Source organism: Lontra canadensis, unplaced genomic scaffold, assembly GCF_010015895.1.
Source record: "Lontra canadensis isolate GAN:19392208 unplaced genomic scaffold, GSC_riverotter_1.0 scaffold10, whole genome shotgun sequence".
Lineage (NCBI taxonomy): Eukaryota > Metazoa > Chordata > Mammalia > Carnivora > Mustelidae > Lontra > Lontra canadensis.
The window spans coordinates 20,556,094-20,580,355 of NW_022631004.1; the positions used below are offsets into that span (position 1 = coordinate 20,556,094).

At 41.7% G+C, this 24,262-nt stretch overlaps 1 protein-coding gene and 1 pseudogene across 2 annotated transcripts in view; both read right to left on the reverse strand.

The window, feature by feature from the left end:
* GALNTL6 (polypeptide N-acetylgalactosaminyltransferase like 6) overlaps nucleotides 1–24,262 on the reverse strand; it is a 1,185,252-nt gene that overhangs the window by 159,990 nt on the left and 1,001,000 nt on the right. The window lies entirely within an intron of this gene.
* LOC116866659 lies at nucleotides 7,064–9,283 on the reverse strand (annotated as a pseudogene).

Consider the following 24,262-nt stretch of genomic DNA (forward strand, 5'->3'; position numbering starts at 1 on the left):
GGTGTCAGTAGATAGAGGGTCTCCCAGACTGAGCCTTTGGTAGCTCCCATACTTAATAGCTGGCGGAGGAAGAAAGATGGAAAATGCAAAAATCCAATTCTAAGTTCCCCTGTCATACCTTCTCCCTGGAAGACTGGAGATTCCTCATGCTTTGTAAGTTTAGAAATTGATTTATGCGGATGTCTTTATAGCCTTAAAATAAGTGAGGGCCTATGAAAAGACCTTTGTGCGACTATCAAATTAATGTCCATCTTCATCAGGCTGAAAGTTGGATGCGTGCAGAGAACCCCTCATTCTCTCACCCACTCCAAGATTGAGAATAGTGCCTGCCTGTACGGGAACTCAGTAAGTGTTTGCCGATTCAAACTATCTATCACAACCTCTGGGAATAATAGAGCAATTTAAACAACTGCAGTAGGGTTAAGTGCCCCGACAAAGGGAATAACTTAGAATAGAATAATTCTAATAAGTATATTGATATGCACACATGCGCACAGACATACCCACAACAAGCAAATTCACTGTTCACAAAAAAATCGAAAACACACAAAATTTTTTCATTTGTTCATAACTGTCTACCTGGGCTGGGAGAAATACGAAAATATGAATATTTCATTTTAGAGACCTCTATGGAATAGAATGTGTTGCTAGATCCAAAGAGGAAAAAAAGGAAGAAAAAACATACATTTGAGGTTAAGACAGTTGGTAAGAACTCAAATAATCTTGATGGATTTATCTCTAACAAATTCCTTAAGGGAGATGCAACACCATGTTTGCCCTCCAAATAACCTATTTCTGAAATAAAGTTTGGATCATAGTTGCTGTAGGTCGAGTGACTGCTGTAAAGCCCTAGGCAAAAGAAAAATATCATCCCTCTGTTATTGCCCTTCCATGCCAGTAAGTAAAGAGGGGATTATGACTTATATTTGCAGAATTGTTTTCAGTGTGTAGGTATCTTAGCTGGGAGCCATAGGAAAGAAGAGAAAGAAATGAAGGCAGGGAAGGAGGGAGGGAAACTTACATACTAAGGCAGAAAATTTACATCTTATTAAGGTACTGGTTATATAAACAGCATAAACGTCCTAAAATTGGTGTAGTCAGTATGATATTTGGGATTGGATTTATCAGGACTATTAAGGTTCAAAATTCCCTTTTCATCAATTATTAAATCCACATAGTGCACTATTATAGGCAAACGCATTATGTGGTATTGATCTGTAAATTAGCAACGATGATAGTAATACTCTCAAGTCCTTCTTTATAAATGAGAGGTTTATTGCAGAGGTCCACTCGCATTACTAGACTAGTAATTTCACATGATCACTGTTATTAAAACAACAAACTGAAATCCACGATATAGGATAACCTCACTTTTCCACATGACAGGAAAATCCGTTACTGTTATTGTTAAATAAATCCCTTCTAGTATTCATTATTTTAGGGTTCAATTAACAGTTGTCCTAATTATTTTATGGGCTTCAGAATTTCTGCATTTATCTTGGGAATTATTCCAAAAAGGCATACAACCGTGTTACGTGCATGTATGTGAAGGACTGATTAAATAAACTTCTGATTATCCTCCTAATGTCTGTTAGTAAATCGGTTGCTTAGAACCCCAAATGTATTTTCCCATAGAATAATTATATTATCAAATTTGATGATGTTGAAATAGCATTATTATATTTTCTGAAGTTCATGTTCCTCTAAAGTTTTAAAGGTTTAAGGTCTGTGTTAAGTAGGCTTCCAGTCATTGGCCTGGGAACACATTGATTATTTATTATAATTTTTTTCACTAGATAAATGCATTCCAAATTCCAATGGAAGATACCAGAAACAAAGCTGCTCCCCTCCCTGGGTAGCAGCTCCTCCAGCACTGGCACTGGGGGGCCAGGGCTCAGCTGAAAGAGACATTGGGTGAGTTCAAGTGTTTATAACTGGTAACCCTTTATATGCACAATAGAGAAGTACCTGTTGAGGAAGTCACTGTCCAGGCTTTCTGTTTGTCAGAAGACAGCGCCTTTTCCCCCATTACCACTGGGGACTTCACTCTTGCACTCTTTGGAGGTCAAGAGCCTCTAAGAAGGCTCCCAGTGGTCACTGCATCCTGGCCTTCATGCTGGTGTATGGGCCCACTCCCCCTGAGTGACAGCTAGGTTTAGTCACTGAATTAATGAATAGAACAGAGGTAATGAATAGAGGTAAGAGAGATAATGAATCCCTCTTCTAAAATGAGGTAATGAATCCCCCTTATGAGATGAGGTGACACCAAGACTGGCTTCTGTTTGGGTGCTCTCTGTGTCTGGATCCTTCTAAGGGAAACCATCTGCCATTTTGTGAAACAACGAAAGTAAAGAAGCAGTATTTTCTCGTCATTTTTTAGTGTATCTAGGAGTAAATCTGTAACTGTGGCCTATATTACAGTAAAAAGAAAACAAAACAGATGTTAAGTACACCTACTGTGGCGATCATTTTGCAACACTTATAAATATAAAATCATTATTTATATTGGACACCTGAAACTAATGTGTTACATGTCAGTTATACCCCAATTAAAAAAAATAGAAAGCAAAATGTTCTTTTAAGAAAATTATTTATAAAATTATAAAAGACGTATTTTCCACTATAGGAAAACCTGAGAAGTATAGAAACTGAATACCAATGATTCACAATCTCACCTTTCAAAGAGAATTGTTTTTAACACTTCAAAATATTTCTTTCTGATCTCTTTTCTAGGTGCTTTTTGTTTTTTTGTTTAACGAGTTGGGAAGTCATACCATAGATAATTTAAGATGATTTTGAAGAATTAACCCTTCATGAAAAGCATTTTTCCATTTTATTTTAAGCTCTTATAAGACATTTTATAAGAGATTTAACATATTTTATCATTTGAATATATCATAATTTACTTATTTATTTCCCTATTTGTGGACATTAAGATTGTTCCAAAATTTTTACTTTCTTTCTTCTTTTTCTTCTTCTTTTTTAAGATTTTATTTATTTATTTGTCAGAGAGACAGCACAAGCAGGAGGAGCAGCAGGGAGAGGGAGAAACAGGCTCCCTGCTGAACATGGAGCCAGATGGGGCACTGGATCCCAGGAACCTGGGATCACGACCCGAGCTGAAGGCAGACACTTAACCGACCAAACCACCTAGGCGCCCTGCAAATTTTTACTTTCATAAGCATATTTGCTTATAAATCTGTGTACCTTTTCCTTAGGTTGAAACCTGTATTGATGAGCCAAATATGACCACTTTGAAAACTTTTAGTTATTATTTCTAAGTTATTGTCAAGAATGATGGAAACATTAACCAAATTTAGGTTCCAACAGGTAATATATGATGTTGCTTGCCTTCTGTATACTGAAAATTAACATAAAAACAAACCCTTTGCTAATTAAATGGTCAGAAAAAACCCAAATTGTTTTCACAAATCATTTTTTAATAGTTTAGAGGTTCACTTCAGTCCACTGATGGCTTTTATTCATGAGGTTTTATTATAACTACAAATAGTAAGAGGCAATGAAGAGACATCAAGCCAGAAGCTAGTCAAATTATTATCCACTAAATTATTATCACTCCATGATTTCTGAAGGCAGAGCTTAATTATATATTACTGCTAACAATGCTCCCATTCAAAGGTACTCATGGAGGGTTACTTTGTCTCATCTTGCAAATTCCAAATTGCAACTCTTATCTGGAAAACCACTTTCTCCCCACGCCCTCCTACCCACAGTCCAATGTATTTTTAAATATGGTTGGGGAGCGTTCTACATGAGAATAGCACACACACAGAAATGTTTCTAGAATCTAATTGAGACCTGTTGGATTAATATCTCTGGGTCCTAGAAATCTGATTTAAAACAAAACAAAACAAAGCAATGGATTTTTATGTGTTGCGAATAAGGTGAATTTTATTTTTATTTTATCTTTGCTTTAAATTTTACTTCCAGTGAGTTGAGGACATTTTTTCTTTGTTTTGCTTTTGTGCACATCTTGTAACTCTTCCCAGAGGTTTTTAAGTCTCTGGTGAATCCAGTTATATACTGGCAATAAAGAGGTGTCTATGAAATGCTTGCATAAATGACCTGTGGTAGCTAGAGTGAGAACATTGCCACATTTGGGATGTTTTTAATTTAAATAGTGTTTGGTAAATCAGCTTCTCATTTAAAAGGATGTTGATGCTAATACACCAACACCCACACAGTCCCCATTTTGCCTGAGAAAGAAAAGAGACCTTCTCATTTTAGACAGTCTAAGGAAGCAGGTTTAAGATAACCTAGAAAAAAAAATTTTATTTTTTTATTTGAGAGAGAGAGTGAGCAAGAGAGAGAGAGCAGGAGCAGGGGGAGGAGCAAAGGGAGAGGGAGAAGCAGACTCCCAGCCCAGCAGGGAGCAGGATGCAGGCTCCATCCTGTGAGTCTGGAATTGTGTCCTAAGCCCAAGACAGATGCTAAAAGGACTGAGCCATCCAGGCGCCCCACTGAAAAAAATTAATTTTAACTCAAAATCCTCACAGCACTTGATATATCATTCAAATGCAATGCAGAGACTGGAAAACACATGAGTTTGAAAGCAGATTTGAGTTGGAGTTCTAGCCCTGCCCCTCACGAGTTGTGGGGACCTGGAAAATAACTGAATGTCTCTGTGCCTCAGTTTGTCCTCTGTGAAATGGGGATATTAACAGCTGCCTTACAACTTCACAAGGTTGTCGTAAAGAACACGTGAGGTAATATAGTTCAAGTGCGGTATTGAGTCTCAGCTGTTGCAATGCCCAGTGGAGCTGCTGCCTTTCTCAGTCTTCCCACCATGGAAATCGTTACTCTACCGGCAGAAAGTCACAGCCCTTAGTGCTCAGCGTGCCGAGTGTGAATGAACCGAGACCTTATTTCATAGCATTTTAGCCATAGCTTTTCTGTTGTACGTCTCTCCCCAATTAGGCATCAACCATTATTTTTAAATGGCTGTCGAATTGCATCATTAGGAGTTACTTCAAGGAGATTTGTCATGCCTTTTGTGAGGCATCCCATGATTTTTATTATTCGGGAGGTTTTGAAAAGCGAGGCTGCTGTCTCTGTGGTTTCTTTGTTTTAACTCTCCAGAGAAAGGCAAATGACTGTCATTTTCACAACACCAGATCATGGAAGAGAGTGTGGGATGAGTGAACCTGACTTCCACAGAAAGTAAAGTAAACATTTTACAGCTCTTGGCGGTTATAGCTTTTCTTTCCCTCTGCACGGGAGGCTGTCAGCTGTCATGTTGAAAGCAGAGTAAATGGACAATGAAGCAACACTCTGCAGGGTTTGTACATGTTCATTAGGGGTTGTTCATGGAAGGTCTCACAGCAGCCATTACCCAAGCCGCTCTCCAGCACACAGCAGGGGGCTGGGATTCTGCACCCCCAGAAAGGGCAGCGCTGGAAAGAGGCAGAATGCAAGTAAAGGGAGTGGGAAGTGAGATAGGGCAGAAAATTTTGGCCTATAATCAAGAACTTCCATTTATAATGGCATTTTTTTTTTCCTGGACCTTAACCTGCCCTTGGAGGGAAAAAAGTAATAAAATGAAAATGAAGTGCCCTTGAGGGGATGGGGGGTGGAGGAGGGGGTGTCAGCCACAGTGGACCTTTGAAAAGAATCTCAGTCATTTATATTTGAACCCATTCCCAGAGGGTGAGCTCGCCTTTCACTGCTGGGAACAACTGTCAGGCAGCAAATAATAGAGACAAAGAGTGAGTGCATTTCCCGAGTCAAGGAGCGATTCGCAGGGGTCCTTATTCTCTGTCCGTTTGCTCCCCTGGCCAAAAAGCTGGCATTGCGCGCTCTGTGTTCACAGTTTTCTCCCCTCACAGCTTCTCTGGTTATAGTACAAATGATGCAGAGGTTTTTTTTTTTTTTTTTTTTTTTTTTTTATGGTCGGGAGGAATTTATAACCCTGTATTTCCCGAGGTGACAAATTCACGTAATTCCACCTCCATGAAAAAAGGGACCTAAAGGAAAACTCTCCTTACCAAAGCTCCCCGGTCTCTTACCTTAGCCACAGGAGAGACCAATGCTGGCTGAACTGAATGGCCTCAGTGGTCTCTTAGAAAAATTAAATTTGTCTTTAAAGAGTGGATTACGACATAGTATGCTATATGTGAACTAGGATTTCCTAGAATTTTCATCAATACCCTAAAAGTAGAATCACATGTATAATGTGATTCATTCATAGCATTTGGACTTGGAAATGAAGAATATGATCCTTTCATCTGGGCAATGCTCTTGTGCACTGTTGGTGGTGGGGGGGTGGGGGGGAGAGTAGGGGTAAAAGAATACCCGGAGAACGAGTCTGTTCAAGTAACCCAGACTTATGAAAGAAAGTTCTAGATCATGGTGACAGCTCCAGCTGTGCTATGGACAGAGGGGTCAGAGGCTCTTTTCCACACTTTTGGGATGTTTGGAGACCAATGTGGGACAACTAAAAATGATGGTTACATATAATTCGTAGATCATAGATTAAACATGATTTAGATAAATATTATTTTTTAGGTTAACTTTGAGATAATTTCTCTTGGAGACAGAAATATGGATTTGAGAATATCTCTGCTACTCACAAGCTCTGGCTTTGGGTAAGTCCCATCTGCTCATGCATCACTTTCTTTTTGGTAAACATGGGAATAACCAAGCCTGGCCAAATTCACAAAAATATTATGACAATAATTAGATGCTGTAAAGAGCCTCGAGCAGTGCTCCATGTGGTAGGGGTTCACAAATGTTGGTGATATTTATTATCTATAAGTGCTTCTAATGTGTAATTCCACCATACTTTAACAATGCTGTAAAATTAGTTAAGATGCTAGAGAATTAAAGGAAAGGTATAAGGTATTGGTAAAGAGATGGCAGTTTGGAGCTGCACTGGTTGGGAGTCATTTAGTAGCTGTGTGACCTTGAGCAAGATATTGACTGTCCTGTCATTCCCATCATTCACAAGCTGAAAAAGATTAATAGTATTACTCATTTGTACAATACATGTAGAATCTTTGCAACTGTGCCTGGCACAGGGTAAATCTTAGGTAGGTCTTCACTATTTTTTTTTTTTTTTTTTTGGTGCCAATTTTAAATACAGTTTTATTTAAGACATTGCATTTTCCACTTAACAATACAGTGCTTATAAAGTGCAATGTTTATTTCCTTTCCCTGTGCACATATTCCATATTCAAGTATCAAGAATGCCCAGTTTTTTTTTGCTATAGCAGCTCAACGTTACAACTGCCATGGAATTTGCTACAAATTTGGGTCCTTTGAATATTGTGTGTGGAACAATGCTCAACCTATTTATTCTCAGGTTGGTTTAGTCAACCTCTTCAATGGTGGGCCCAGAGGAGGCACCACCAGAGGGAGGAGCTCCACCACCAGGGAAGCCTCCAGGCATTCCTCCTGGCATGCCCCCTGCACTCTGGTACAGCTTGGTGATGATGGGGTTGCAGACTTTCTCCAACTCTTTCTGCTGGTGTTCAAATTCTTCCTTCTCTGCAGTCTGGTTCTTATCAAGCCAGTTGATGATTTCATTGCACTTGTCAAGAATCTTCTGTTTGTCTTCATCATTTATCTTGCCCTGAAGTTTTTCATCTTCAACAGTTGCTTTCATGTTGAATGCATAAGACTCCAGTGAATTCTTGGAAGACACCTTGTCCCGCTGTTTCTCATCTTCAGCTTTGTACTTCTCAGCTTCCTGGACCATGCGCTCAATATCTTCCTTGCTCAAGCGGCCCTTGTCATTAGTGATGGTAATCTTGTTCTCTTTTCCTGCTCTTATCCACAGCAGAGACATTGAGGATACCATTAGCATCAATATCGAAAGTGACCTCAATCTGAGGGACACCACGAGGAGCAGGAGGTATGCCTGTGAGTTCAAACTTTCCAAGTAGGTTGTTGTCCTTGGTCATGGCACGCTCACCTTCATACACCTGAATAAGCACACCAGGCTGGTTGTCGGAGTAGGTAGTGAAGGTCTGCGTCTGTTTGGTAGGAATGGTAGTATTACGCTTGATGAGAACAGTCATGACTCCTCCAGCAGTTTCAATGCCAAGAGAAAGTGGAGTGACATCCAACAGCAGCAAATCTTGAACGTTTTCAGATTTGTCTCCAGAAAGGATGGCTGCCTGGACAGCTGCACCATAAGCAACAGCCTCGTCAGGGTTGATGCTCTTATTCAGTTCTTTTCCATTGAAGAAATCTTGGAGAAGTTTCTGAATCTTGGGGATACGGGTAGAACCACCCACCAGGACAATATCGTGGATCTGAGACTTGTCTAACTTGGCATCCCGAAGGGCTTTCTCTACAGGGTCCAGGGTGCCACGGAACAGGTCAGCATTTAATTCTTCAAACCGGGCACGGGTGATAGAGGTATAGAAGTCGATTCCTTCATACAGAGAATCAATCTCGATACTGGCCTGGGTGCTGGAAGAAAGTGTACGCTTAGCACGTTCACAAGCAGTACGGAGGCGACGAACTGCCCTCTTGTTTTCACTGATATCTTTCTTATGTTTGCGCTTGAACTCTGCAATAAAATGGTTGACCATTCGGTTGTCAAAGTCTTCTCCACCTAAGTGGGTGTCTCCAGCTGTGGACTTAACCTCAAAGATCCCATCTTCAATAGTAAGGATGGACACATCAAAAGTGCCACCTCCCAAGTCAAAGATTAGCACGTTCCTTTCAGCTCCAACTTTCTTGTCTAGGCCATAAGCAATAGCAGCAGCAGTTGGCTCATTGATGATGCGAAGCACATTGAGACCAGCAATAGTTCCAGCATCTTTGGTAGCCTGACGCTGAGAATCATTGAAGTACGCAGGTACTGTGACAACTGCATTGGTAACAGTCTTCCCAAGATAAGCCTCTGCGATTTCCTTCATTTTCGTCAAAACCATAGAAGACACCTCCTCTGGATAAAAGCTTTTTGTCTCTCCCTTGTATTCTACTTGGACCTTGGGCCTGCCAGCATCATTCACCACCATGAAAGGCCAATGCTTCATATCAGACTGGACAACAGCATCATCAAATCTCCGTCCAATCAGGCGTTTGGCATCAAAAACTGTGTTGGTGGGGTTCATCGCAACTTGGTTCTTCGCAGCATCACCGATCAATCGTTCGGTGTCCGTGAAGGCGACATAACTTGGGGTGGTCCGGTTTCCCTGATCATTGGCAATTATTTCCACTTTCCCGTGCTGGAAAACACCCACGCAGGAATAGGTGGTGCCAAGATCAATGCCAACTGCAGGTCCCTTAGACATGGTTGCTTATGTGTGGGCCTGGCTCCGGCTGAGAAGACAGCAATCCAAAGATGTAGCCCCGCGTTCAATGAGACCCAGGTCTTCACTATTTTTAATATCAATGTTATTCTATTTAATGCAGTCTCCAGTAGCATAATCTTGAAGATCATGTTCTAATACAAGAAAGCAAGGGTCATAGTTCATTTAAAATATTCATTCAAGAATTGTTGCCCACTTGGGTTCTCCAGGAAGCAGATTCTGACATGATTTTTAGGAAGTGCCCTTAGAATCAACAGCCACGGAAGGGACAGGGAGGAAGCAGGATTGAACAGAGAGAGAATTGGACTGCATGCGTGCTTGAAGGACAGCTGACCCCACGGGGAGTGTGGTGTTGGGCTGTGATACTGTGATTTATTATAACAGATAAATATGAATTTATATTTGGTCTTTATCCTTGTTCCTGGCTCACAGCTCCCCAAACCTTTGGAAATTCCTGAGAGTTGAGAATGATAAATGTATCCTTTGTTATGTTAATAAGATGATTTCCAGAAGGTGCCTAAGAATGGGGGCTGGTTGCCAAAGGAGCCAGCTTCCAGGGTTGGAACTTCCAGTCTCAACCTCTTACCCCTGGAGAGGGGAGAGAGAGCGCTGGGGCTGGAGGTTGAAACAACTGCCAATGGCCAATGATTTCATCAGTCATGCCTATGAATGAAGCCTCCATAAAAACTCAAAAGGACAGGGTTGGAAGAATTGAGTTGGTGAACACATGGAGATCTGGGCATAGTGGCATTCCTGAAAAGGACACAGAAGCTCCATGCCCTGTCTCGTATCTTAGCCTATGCATCTCTTCCATCTGGCTATTCCTGAGTTACAGCCTTTTGTAATAAACCAGTAATCTACTAAGTGACATGTTTCTCTGAGTTCTGTGAGCCACTCTGGCAAACTAATCAGACCAAGAAGAAGATATCATGGGAACCTCTAATTTACACAGCCAGTCTGTCAGGAGCACTGGTCACAACCTGGCTTGTGCTTAGCATCTGATGTGGGAAGGCAGGGGACAATCTTGTAGGACTTAGCCCTAAGCCTGTGGAAGATGATGTTGTCTCTGGGTCGATAATGTCAGAACTGAGTTGAATTCTGGGACACCCTGCAGGTGTATGGAATTTCTTGTTGGCGGTGTGGGGAGCTTTCCAACACACATTGGAAATTGGGTCTCAGAACAACCTTTCATGGGAATAAGGGTTATGCGTTTTGTCAGTCACTGGATATGGGCTGCCCTGTGGAGGGCATGTCTTGGGCAATCCCTGTAGAGAGCAAGAGTTGAACTTACAGCCCTCCTTGCAGGTGGAGCAGCAAGTCCTTCCTTGAAGCTTGGGCAGAAATATTGTTTGCCAGGCACTGAGACAATTATATTTGTGTATTTGAAGACATCCGCGTTTCCGTGTATTCTGCAGCTCTGTGTGAGTCGTGCTTTTGCCTTCACTGATCTATTCGGGTGGCTACCAGTGGGCAGGTACTGTGTTTTCATTATCTTCGTGTCCCAAGTATCCAAAATAGTATTCAGGGCTTAGTAGCCCCTAAATAAATGTTATTGCATAAGTAGATAAGTGAATGGTTGGATGGCGAAGGACACAAATCAAGATTCAGAGGAAGGACTGGCAGACCATAGAAAAGAATGCTTTAGGTTTGCATTCCTCACAGGAGAACTACTGGATGGTGCAGGGCAATTCGGGAAGGGGAGGATAAATCCTTATAAACCTTCGTGCCTGAGAATAAGGGCTTCAAATGGATTCAGTCACTGGATTTAAAGCTAAGCTTGAAGATGAATCTGAACTCCGTGTGTAGAGACTTTCCATACGATGACCATCTGATGAAAAAGAAAGTACTTAAAAATTGTGAATAAAAATTTTGGAATAAAGTACATTTTTTTTTTCTTTTTAAGAGAGAGAGAGTGTACCAGTGGCAGGGGCAAAGGGAGAAGGAGAGAGAAAATCTTAAGCAGGCTCCACACTGTGCACAGAGCCCAACATGGGGCTCAATCTCATGACACTGAGATCATGACCTGAGCAGAAATCTAGAGTCAGACGCTTAACTTACTGAGCCACCCAGGCGCCCCAAGAATAAAATACACTATTAACTATACTTTCATCTCTTCAGAAATGGGGGCATTTTTAGAAAACAAACAGAAATACTTGCTCTGATGCTTTAGATTTATTTTACAGGTTGTTTGTCTAGTTGCTTATTGAGGATATGTTTATTTTTAGTGTTGAGAATATTAAAACATCTGAAAGTATTTTGAAGCATTTGCCTTTGCTTCTGGCACTTGAATAGGGCTAATACCTTTAAAGGATAAGACAGCTGGTCTTCAGAAATTTGACTGTCGATATTGTGTCTTTTGTTTAAAATCTTGAAAATTGCAAATGTTCACATAAAAAAAGAATCTTTACTCTTCAAGTCTCATCCAAAAAGACCTTTTGCTACATATCAAGAATTATCTTTTCTGTTTCAAAATAGAGAAGAGTAGTTTTTCTCTGGTTAGAAGTTTTAAGTTTTCTGATGTTTAGATCATTCCCTGTGCCTCAAAGGTAATTCAACATTTTTAAACAGGTATTGTATTTTCAGGATTAGCTAGGCATGGTAAAACTTCCATTTGATGCATCGATTCTATCTCCTATAAGGACTGGATGTGTATCAATTCTGCAGTCTACAAATGACTTTAATAATGATGCAAATCTATCAGAGCACAGCATCTTAAAAATTAGACTGAGATAGTTTTTCAAAAATAAAGTGTGAATAATACCTCCGATCTCTTTCTCTCTCTCTCTCTCTCTCTCTCACACACACACACACACGCACACACACACACATCCGACTTCACTGTCTTCCTTCCTCTATGTTCCTATGACTACAATGGCTTATAGTTTAATCAAGACTCTTAGGAACATAAGAGAATAATTTTTTAAGCTATCCAGGCTCTTAGCAGAAGGTCCTAGTGATTACCAGACACTGCAGGCATAGTACCTTTGAATTCCAGGCTGTCACTGGCATAACATAAATTTAATATTGTCAGAGAATCAGGTTAGCAACTTCAAGTAGACTCTGATTCTTCACTATTTACATCCTTCACAAAATATCAGGCGTCATCACTCTGGCCACGACCACGCTACGGCTGCCATGTCTCAGCTCAGACCTGTGAGCTTGGGGTAGTTCCCACCAGCAGTGTGTTGCAGACTTTCCACATCAGGGCATTCACACTTTTTTGTCAAAGCGAAAATCAACCTTCACTTGTAATATTCTCTCTATTATGAATTATCAGGCAAATCTGCAGTAACTACCTCAAAATGAAAAAAAAAAACAACAACAAAAAACCAGTTGGTCTTTTTTAGCACGTAGAGTGAAACAAACTCTAAATTAGTCAAGTTTTCCTCCATCATTTGACAGATTCTCTTGTTGGATAATCTAATTTCGTATTCTCCCCTCCTTCCCTGGCTCCCCTCCCCCCACTGATTTATTCCTTCTGGTGATGAGTTAACATGATTTCCTCTAAATTTCTCTAAATCCCACATTTGGTGAGTACTTTGTATTATAATTAGGCTGGCAAAGAGTATTTTTCAAATGCATAAACAGGCTTTTAGTGGAGCCTTTGGTGACTATAGGAGTTATTTATATACATCAGAAGAAAGCATTGTAAGTAGGGAGGAGCGAGATATGAGAAAAAGCCAGTGATTTCTAAACTGTTGTGTCTAATCTTTGTATTCAAAACTGCCTCTCTTCCCAGAAAATTATACTTTTAAAAATTGTATTTTATTCTCCTTATAAAAGAGGAGTTTGGCTGCAAGCAAAAGAAACTTAAGAGATTTTTGTTAGAAGGATCTCAGGTAGTTCAGCAGAATGGTCCAGGTATAGAAAACAGGTGGAGGACACGAATGTAGCAGTGGCCAGACCCAGCTTCCTGACAGGAACAGCCACACAGGACAGACATCTTGGGCACACCCGCATGGTCATACCACGGCATGCTGGATGCTGTCTACCTGGACACTTGCTGCCATGGTGCTGGACTCCTGACTTCACTGCCACTGTAACTAATTTTTGTCTGTCTCTAAGCCCATGACCCATTCTTTCAAGATTTAAAAAGATGTGATTGACCTCTACTGGATTGCAGTACACCATGGGAAGTGGGAGGAGAGGAAGCAGAACTCAGGGCTTGCCTCCCCTGCCCTCACTGATTCCCTGCCCCCCACCTTGAGATTTCCAAATATAGGGAGTGTTTCCATGTTGCACAAACACATGCTGACAAATGTCTACTAGATCAAGTTCCTGTTTTGGAGGCATTCTTTGCAACAGTAGATACAGAATAATAATAAAGTACAGATGCACCGAGATGCGTTTGCCTTGCCCTCAATTCTGGTGTCATCATCGGCCCTTAGGATCCATTTAAAACTACAGCATCAAGAAGAATTTTTTTTTTCCTAAGATTTTTATTTATTTACTTATTTTAGAAAGAGAGAGAAAGAGAACACCTGTGCACGAGTGTGTGCAGGCCCGGGGGGAGGGGCAGAGGGAGAAGGAGAGAGAGAATCTCAAGCAGACTCTTCACTGAGCGTGAAGCCCAGATTCCATGACCCCAAGATCATGATCTGAGCGTGAAGTCCTGATCTCATGAGCCTGAGATCATGATCTGAGCTGCAATCAAGAGTCTGACGCTCAGCCGACTGAGCGACCCAGGTGCTCCTCAAGAAAAGCGTTGACAATGAAAATGACTGAAGTGGGGAATATGTTTCTTGTTATTTTGAGTTAGTAAGCCCCCTCCCCCCCAATGAAGATAGCTTTCAGCTATTCAAGTTTGATTATTCAATCAGCAGATTGTCCTTCCCTCATTTCTATTTTTCTAGTTGTCATCCAGCAATTCTCTGCTTAGAATTACCTTTATCAGAATTAGAATAGGAAAAGTTAAATTTCACATTGAGTGCTCCTTGTAATTGGCAGTGTGGACACAAATTTTGGGTGCCAGGTGACAGTGTGGGTTTTTGTTTTTTTCCTATTTTTAAAAAATTTTTATTTATTTTAATTTTTCTTATTTTGCTTATTTTGCTCTAATATTTCATAGATTTACCACTCAACAAATATTTTTGAAATTCCTTCTCTGTGTATGTAGGGAAATACCCTTTGGGGTTTCTCTTTTCCATCTAGTGACCCTTATTTTTGTATTTATTCATTTACTTTTCCTCTCCTTTTCTTTTCCTTTTTAATGATTATATATATGTACATATATATATGTGTGTGTATAATATATATGTACATATATATATGTATTTATCAGAGAGAGAGAGCGAGAGAGCATGCACAAGCAGGCAGAGTGGCAGGTAGAGGCAGAGAGAGGCAGGCTCCGCACGGAGCAAGGAGCCTGATGTAGGACTCGATCCCAAGACCTTGGGATCATGACCTGAGCCAAAGGCAGCGGCTAAATGAACTGAGCCACCCAGGTACCCCTCCTTTCCTTTTCATAATTTTTTTTTCATGGTAGTATTTTGGGCAAAGCAATACAAACACAGTAACTGTGATTGTCAACGTCACAAACGGCATGGAAAAAGCATCAATTTATGATCTGCTGTATATATTCAAAGCATTTGGTTTGGCAACATGGGGACATAGAGATGATAAAATGTGATCCTGGAACAGAAATGTTTTGATATTTAAAGGAAATTGAAGCAATTCTTTATAAAAAACTACTGCCAAAAACATAAATTAGAAAGGTAGAGACCCCAAGCCTACCTACCTCATAATTCTTCATAACTTTGGCCCAGCTTGCTCCCCCTGTAAATATCTCCCATATTGCCTTGGGATTTGCACCCTAGACAGCAGAGCTGTTGTGAAATTTTATATTCTAACTATGAAAAATCAAATGTAGAATAGGTTAGAGGCTTTTTTTTTGTTTTGTTTTTCATGTTTTGATGATTGCTAAAAGTCTTTTTCACAAGGGTAACTTTCCCTAAGTAAAGTAATCAAGGCACATGATTTGCTAATTGATGCACAGGGAAGTGCTTTAATGAATTATTGAAGTACTTGGCTCAGGTGTTGTCTCCCGGGGACAGAATACAGAATTACTGCTTAGCAATTAGACCATCAATGTTCCTTACCCAGCTGACCATAATTAAAATAATTTTATTCTTGGTTTGATATTGGGAATTAAAACTCACACCTCAGTTACCTGGTAAAAGGGTTTCAAGGCTAATGGTATGAGATATGAGGATTTTAAAATGCCAACCTGTGTTCTTCCTCTGAATACAGAATTCCTCAATCATTCATGTCTGATTAAAATTGTATTTGACTAATTGATAATGACTTTTCAATTAGGTAAAAGCATATTTTATTTAGAAATTACATTTATTTACATTGATTTTTCTCCTCTTCAGGATGTCTGGGCTTCTGTATCCAATTTGATCTAACCACCACAACTCATAGGAAAACTTTGCACGGGTAACTGACAGTCATTCCCCAAACACAGGCTGATATAATCAAGCTTTGGAGAAGGCACAGCATAAAGTCACAGTTTAATTTCTGAAGAATACTTAGGGAACTTCCCCAGTCTCAATAAGGATATCCACTGAGGAGTTTAACCGGGTGTGAGCAAAGGAGTTTAACCGGGTGTGAGCAAAGGAAATGAAAACTGACAGCTTGTGAGATCACACTCTTCTCTGGTTGCAGTAGTTACAGGAATTTCTCCAGGTGAAAGAAAACTTATCACAAGCAACATTCATTCCAAGAATTTCTCTTTTCTGTCCATCACTGCAAGGGTACTGCAGGGCAAGTTGAACGATGTGGGGCAGCCTCCTACTGTCCAGCTGGTAACCAGGAACTGGAGTAGAGATCCTCTCCCATTCTTTTGGGGGCTGGAGGAGGGAGACAGTTGTTTCTGCCCTTGGCACTGCCTGGGGGGGGGTGACCCTATTATCCCTGAAGGAACAGTGGCCCCAACTACCAAGGCTGCATTACAGGTGGAGTGACTCATCATTAGCCTCACTGAGTTTTGGGGGAGTCACCGGAGCATAGCTGGCCCTTTGAGATCCTAGGATTTCCCAGGGAATGAGGTGATTTCTGAAGCAATATATTCATGGAGACAAGTTTCAGCAGGAAAGTCATGATCACCTCTGTCTACCTTGAACTTATCTCTTACTCTAATTTCTTCCATTTCTAGAGCCGCAGACGTAATTTTGTCTCTCATTCACCTGTATTTACCTCTTGACCAATCTAAGTACAGTTCCTTTCCACTCCAACTATCCTGGATCCTGGACCCTGTCACCAGAGTTATTTTCCTAAAAACACAGATAAGATAGTATAGTCTGCTGCTCAAAAATGTCCTGTGGGTTTTATTTAAAGAATCAAATCTGAAGATTTAAGATTCGATTTAATCCTACCATATGCGGACTCCACACGATGAATTTGGTTTTAACACAGACAACAACTCTTCCTGGAGATAACACTCGGGTCTAACTGGGTCATTCCTCTTTGCCTGGACGGGTCTCCACGGCTCTACTCATGACACTGCCTCCAGCTGGAGTAGTTTCATCTTTCTCTTCCACCTTGTCAGGATTCCTTAGTCGTTCAAGGTCAAAATCAAGCAGCAACTGTCCCTTGCTGGAGTTTTCTAGCACCAGGTTATGTGAAGTAGTTGTCATCCCATATTATTTTGTGAGTATTCAATCCTCCCACATGCTCACTCTGCTATAAATTCCTTTACCAAGAGAAAAGCCGTTCACTACATAATTAAAGATGAAATGCAGCACAGTTTATCGATCACTGTGAACTTGGTATGAACAATCAGGAAACCACTTTACGACTGCTTTCAAGCACTTGTTGCCAGGTCATCGTCCTTGTCCTTCTGTCACATCTTGATGTGACCCCCAAATCTTTGGCTGTAGATGAATTCAGGCAAAAGAGCAGTTTCTTCTTCAGGTGAAAGAAAAAAAAAATCTTCATTCAATCAGAAATAAGAGCTTATATTTTTCATTCATTTTAAAGCTTCTTTCTACTTTATCCTCAATATAGGTCTCTCTGGTGGTGCTGGACAAGCCGTGAAGAAGGTAGAGAGCACTGTCTTGGCATTCTTCCATTTCACCTTCTCTCTTCACTTTGCTTCTGGCTTTTCCAGGGCTGGACAAGGAAGGATCAGAGGAAAAGGGCCAATGGCCCTGGCCAGCTGGTACATGGTTGGTCTCCCTTATTTGTTGGGTTCCTTCTGTCATGGTAGGTGCCCAAACACTGGCCCCCTCCCAGACACATGTGCATGTGTGTGTGTGTGTGTGTGTGTAGGGAGTGTTACCCACTAGGACAAGGGTGCTCTACTGAGACCATGCTGATCTCTTGGGACTACCTCCCTTAATTCCTGCCTTGGAAGTGCAACCCATGTCTTTCTCTTCCTGGCAGGCAGTTTTCTTGGATAGAGTACTTCACAGAAATTGAAAGCCTGGTTCTTGGCCCACTTGACCCATGTGAAATCTTCCGATCCTTGTCCTGACAAATGGCAAGAGTAGCGAAAGCACAGGCTTATCTGTTCTTATCCTGCTGTAACAGGCAGCTCCATCTGCACACCAGCCATCAGACGGCTCCCCATGAGAATAGACACCAGCCTGTCTTTACCTGCACTTCTGGGCTCCCCAGCCCGGCAAAACTCTCCTGGAAACACTTTCACTCTTGAATCTGGAGGTACCCCGGAGTGGGCAGATGCTATTCTAGAACCCAGCAGGATCTAGGAGAGGGTAATACCTCTCCTCAATGCCTTTTCTCAAGTTGGGGCTGGAAAAGCAGACTCCTGTCCTCTCTCATAGGCATGTAGCATCTCTCTGTGGTAACAGCACGTTTTTGTTATCCACTGATAAGTAAACAAAGCCTAGTTATAATTCCAAGATATCAGAAGAGTCCTTTTTGAATTTTCTGTTACTGCTGAATGGGATGAGTATTACAACTTTTCGTCTGGGGAGAGAATGACCACCTAGAGTCACACAGTTCTAAATGATGGCACCCGGTCAACTCAGTCCTTCTTACTAATCTTGGTGGGGCTCGAGTGTGAGGGAATGAGGAACCTGCAAAGGCCAGGGAGGCAGGGGATGAGAGCTGGGAGGAAGGGGACCACCTAAATCGATTCTCAGGTCATGAGGGCAGATTTCATTGACTCCAGTGCCCTGAGCCTACCGTGTCTGGGACACAAATGAGTGACAAGAAAAGATGTCTTCTCTAGTTTCTCTTCAACTTAAGGGCTCTTTGGTAGCTACTGAAAGCAGTATCTTTGGAATGACAAATGGTTATAATTTCTCCCTTAAATTATTGTTTTCCTACAAACTATGAACTTAAGATTTCCAGAATATGGAGAAGAGAAAATACTGGGCACTTTAATTAAAAAAAAATGACCTATTGATGAACTTGTACACAATCTCGGGCTTAGAGTCCAATTATCCAGGTATACAGAATTTGTTACTGTGTCAGCCCAGAACACCACCCCTGGTAACACCCCAAAACACACACACACATACACACACACACACACCATGTGGTTCTATGGGGCTGCTAATCCACTCAGGCAACGATGACTGGGCCAGGAGCAACCATGATCCTGGCTGGGACAAGTCATGTCTTTTGTAAGGTGGTAAGACAGGTAGTGCTGTGGGCACCATTCTATGCTATCTGGTGGTCTGGGCAAATAAAGCCACAGAGATGAGAGAGGCAGAGACCAGAGACAGAAGTGAATCCAGATGGTGTTCAAGGCCCAGGTCTGGCTGTTGTAGAAGCGAAGCCCTTGCCTTTCCTACAAGTGGGTTTTGTGGGTCCAGGGAGTCTCCTTTCTACTGAGGCTGGCCTAAGTTGAGTTTTAGTCACTCGGACTGGAAAGGTCCTAAGCTAAGCACACGGACGCCAAATTGGCTAGAAGGTGGCTCTGGGAGGAACCCTGTTTTCCTCTCCTCCTGGTTTTGAGCAGCGTATTTCACCACCCAACTCTCCTGTTCTCTTTTTGGAACACTGGTGAAACAGCATTTCTGCTGAATGGAAAAAGCTTCAAGTTAGAAGTTCTTGGTTTTGCTTCTTGACCATGTGACTTTGAATAAGACATTAATTACCTGTTTCCTCACACGTAAAATAGATACGACAATACATATGAAATTATCTTGTAAAATGTAAGTTGCTAGACAAATGTAAGGCATCATTATTAATAATAGCAACTGTATTTTGAATATTATTTTGAAGTAATACGATGACATTTCATTTGACAGTATCTGGAAAAAACGTTTTGGTGTCTTGGGGAAGATGCCTGTAGAAATACACGTGTCCTCTCTACATGTGCTCAGAGGGATTCATTTGGGTAACGAAGCATCCGGGTTCTAGAGGGGAAAAGATTCCTTTAGAGATGCATAGTTTAGTATGAATTGATTTAAACAAAAAAATTAACATCAAATACCCCATTGAGTGTAATCACATAAAAGGAATGGGCATTTTCATGGAGGAGGAGAAAGGTGAACCTGTGCTAAAGGAAGAGACTTCGGATGGTGACACAGGCCCGGTCCTTCAAGGAACACTCGGGGTTCCCTCAGCCGGGGTATAGGTGGTTATTTGGCAGGTGTGCGTAGGAAGAAATAGGATGTGGGAAGGGAATAAGGAGGAGGAAGTAACTCCTTAACAACCCAGCTAAGGGCCAATCTTATCCTCTCTCCTTGAAGACATGTAGTAAGGTATGGTTTCTATGGAAACAAGGCCCAGACAAAGTCCCACTCTCATCACCCACTCACACCATCACCCAGTACTGGGAGCAAGACCAGTAGAATGGAAGCCTATCAGGGAGAGTCATTGTCTAATCCTGGGCCAGAGTTACACGCTGGCTGAGGGTGCCAGCCACCCACACACTGGCCCGGGGTTAATTCTGCTCAGCAAATGTAGACTCTGCAGAGAGACATTTTTGTATAGTCATATCTTTGCAGCTTTGAGAGGATGGTGGTAATTTAAGCTTTATCACAGATACAGCCCATTAAATTGGGGGTTGTTACTGGTAGAGATAGTAAAAAAATGTTAAACTAGAAAGCCCTTTAGAGTCTCAAAAGCATTAGGAGGATCCAATTTAAAATATTTCAGCAAGCTAGTAATACAGAAAGAGCACATCGGCGGAACTTTATTCTCTCTCTCTTTAAAATCCCAGTTTCACCTTGTTGAAGACCTTTGGTAAAGAATTAACTTCCCACTATTCCTACACAGTGAAACAGGCAGATTTTAGCATTCCAGCTTTTGTATCGTAGAGAAATTGTGAGGCATCTGGGAGTTGTTCTGCTGTGGGGGAATGGTGTCAGAGAGATCTAGACTCGAATCTCACTGCTGTCACTCAATTGCATGACCTCGAACAAGTCATTTGACTTCCATGAGCTGCCATGTCCTTATCAGTTAAATGAAAATAATAAGGATTATTAGCTAAGACTGCTGTGAGGACCGAATTCAAAAAAGCAAAACATCTAGGGCATTAACTGGCAGTTACAGGCACTCAAAAAATTAAAAAAATCATTTTTGTAATGATTATTAATAATTTTTGGAATCTCTGCTTGGGTTTTTCTTGTGGGTCCTAAGGTTTGGGAGAGGGGATATATGAACATTTCCCCTGACATGCATAGTCTCACTCAGAGGCGAACAGTTTCTTGAAAGACAGCCTTACATCCCTTTAGCCTTTTTTTCGTGCTCAGAATTGCACCTTAGTGCAATGACTTTAGCATCTCAGCAACCATCAAGGTCAATGTCCTTGTGTTTTATTGATCAGGTCCAGACAAGTAATTTTCCAAAATGACCCATGAAGGAAATGGCCAACCTGGGGTCTGGCCATGCTTAATGCCTGTGATGTCTCCCCTTGGCCCTTCATGACTGACCAGAGCCCCCTTCTCCTCTTTCCCATCTGTTTCTCCCTAGTGCTTTTCTGAGTGTCCTTTCCCAGAAAGTCCTTTGTTCTCCTTGCTTTCCTGAACTCTCCTCCCACCTTCCTTAATCGGTGCCGATCTTCCAAAGTGCCTCCTCTGATTTTCTTGGCCCTAGTCCCTGTTGGCTGATTAACTCCAAGTAGCTCGCACAAGCATCCACTTTTGGATGAATCACCGTGTTTGTAGGTGTTTGTTGATGTCTCTGTCTTCGTCAGCAGACAGACAGGGGGAGCAGAGCCAAGGCTTCAGTTTTCTCATGCCATGCTGGAGTTCTAGATCAAAATGTGTTAACTGTGGCCCCCGGGCTTGCGCAGAAGATTCTCGTTAATCATACCGCCAATCAACGAACCCAGGCCCTTTGATTCCCAATCTTGTTTTCTACCTCTCATGCCAGCCATATATCTCCAGAATCTATCTTTATTTTTTGTCCCTCTGTTCTTTAAAGAGAGCTCTCTGAGAAGAGATCATCAGAAAGATTTTGTCACTATGTTAACTCACCAGTAAATAATGCCACAGTGTGAGCTGCCTGATGATTTTACAATCAGGGTGTATTTTGCCCTTCTTCAGCTTGGGACACTTTGGACATTCAGCCTGGGGGTTATTTGTCTTGATTATGCAGGGTGCATTGCCTTTAAGAGTCAAAGCCTCCTGGGGCACCTGGGTGGCTCAGTGGTTTAAGGCTCAGTGGTTTAAGCCTCTGCCTTCGGCTTGGGTCATGATATCAGGGTTCTGGGATTGAGCCCCGCATCGGGCTCTCTGCTCAGCAGGGAGCCTGCTTCCCTCTCTCTCTGCCTGCCTCTCTGCCTACTTATGATCTCTCTCTGTCAAATAAATCAATTATTAAAAAAAAAAAAAAAAAAAAGAGTCAAAGCCTCCTTTGCAAAGCCCAGGATTTTGACCTTTTGTTAATGCTTTCTTTTAAAACAATTTACCTTTCCTTCCAGCAGGTGGCAGTATAACACAAACAATAAACTGTGCCAACTGCAGTTTTGTCTATTTCAGGCCCACCTTAGCCTTACAGCAACGGGAGTCTCATTCTGGGTTAGATTTCTACAATAATCCCAAGTCGAAAAGATAGTGTGTTTCTAAAGATCTGATCTATCCGTCGTCTTTTCGCTGCCAATCATTCTTATACATTTCCTCAGGTAGGAAAACTTAGCCTTTGCTATCTAAGAATTCCTTTATATTGTGCACTTGAAAATATAAACCAAAAGAGGACGGTTAGGTAAAATTCTCTTTTAATTTTTATTTTATACAGTAGCTTTAATGAATTTCTTGTTGCTATATTTATTTATTTATTTATTATTTTTTATTTTTTAAAAGATTTTATTTATTTATTTGACAGAGAGAGATCACAAGTAGGCAGAGAGGCAGAGAGAGAGGAAGGGAAGCAGGCTCCCTGCTGAGCAGAGAGCCTGACGAGGGACTCGATCCCAGGATCCTGGGATCACAACCTGAGCTGAAGGCAGAGGCTTTAACCCACTGAGCCACCCAGGGGCACTTTGTCACTATATTTAATTCACTATATTATGTTAGTTAAGGTGGAATTATCTGGATGTAACCTCAATTGAGAAAATGGTCTTTTCGTGGAGTTTATTTGAATGTTAAGAAGTCCTAGACATATACATATTTACTGGAGTGTGTGTCTTTCAAAGAGTTATTTCAGCCTCCCAAAGTCAGTTTATTTTTTATACTCAGCACAGTTTACAGAATTAGATTTCTTTAATTTAGTTTCTCAGATTTTGCTTAGTTATCCATAACTTGTAGGGAATTTTTAAAAATAAGACTGGAAGAAAATATCCAGGTCCCCTTAGCCTGCATATAGGTAGAGGGCAGTTAGATGTTCTTGCATGTCTGGGAAAGGGGGCATGCAGTACGTCAACGAGACTTGAAATCTGAAACACCAGACAGGAGAGACACCATGTAGGGAAGGGACCCATCTCTGAAGCTTGGGGCTGAACCAACCAAAGCTAGGGGTCAGTTAGGGCATGCACCTGGGTCTCCGGGACTAGTGCTAAAGAAAAACTCAGAACTTAGATAGGGCTGAGTCAAAGCGGGGGGGGGGTGGGGGTCATCTCATGCCAAGACACAAGAAGAAGACGTGACAGAGACGTGACAGCTGTAGACACTGTAACATGGTGTCCAGTGGGGACAAAAACCTCTTTTCAAAGATCAGCTACACTCAGTGTGAATCTAGGGGAAACTAGCAAAAAATGACAAAGGTTTAGATGACCCATGTCCCCTACATGATTATCCCATGTACCAAGACACCAACCCAGAGAGAAGGAAACTGGAAGAAATCTGAGCTGAGCAATTTGGAAAGGAAAACAATCCTGATACGGAATTAGAGTTTTGAATGGACTGGCTTGGAATTGAGAATTCACTGGGAACTCACCTTTAAAAGACCAAGTTCTGGATCAGAAGGTGTCTTGTTGGTGAGATCAAGGGCTCACTGCTGCCTAATGACCTCAGACCCAAGAAAAGAGAGCCTATGCCCTGAGCAACTTTAGACGTTCCCCTTCTACAGCACAGGCCACTCTGGGGGCTAAGAGATGTACCCCTGCCTACCTCTTACAAACTGCATGCTGGGAATCTGCATTATTTTCTATACAGAGGGTTCCAAGCCTGCTTCTAAGACCTGTGACAACTTCTTTCATTCCCTTCTGTGGTTTGGAGTTTATGTCTGAAGCCGAGGGGGTGCCCAAAGGATGGCTCTTTCTGTGGATGGAATGGCACATGTGGACTTCAACCTGCATGTGCCCACTGGATGTCAAGGTGACAGGCAGAACAAGTGGAAAGAGAAAGAGGTTAGCCATGGGCTACTGTATTGCTGTGTGCTGCTGTAACAACCTGGAGAACTTACCAGAGGAATTCCACATGCATACCTGGCCCTCCAGGTTGATTTGTGGTTGTTTTATCAAGATAGCAGGATAGAACAAAATTCAGTAGTGTGCTAGTTTGGTTTATAACTTCTAAATGCTTAGATATGAGCCACCTGGGCCTTCATGTGCGCTCTTGCCCTGGGCCCTGTAGGAGTCAGAGGCAGACCTGCTCTCGTGGAAGGAGGGTTCTGCATTT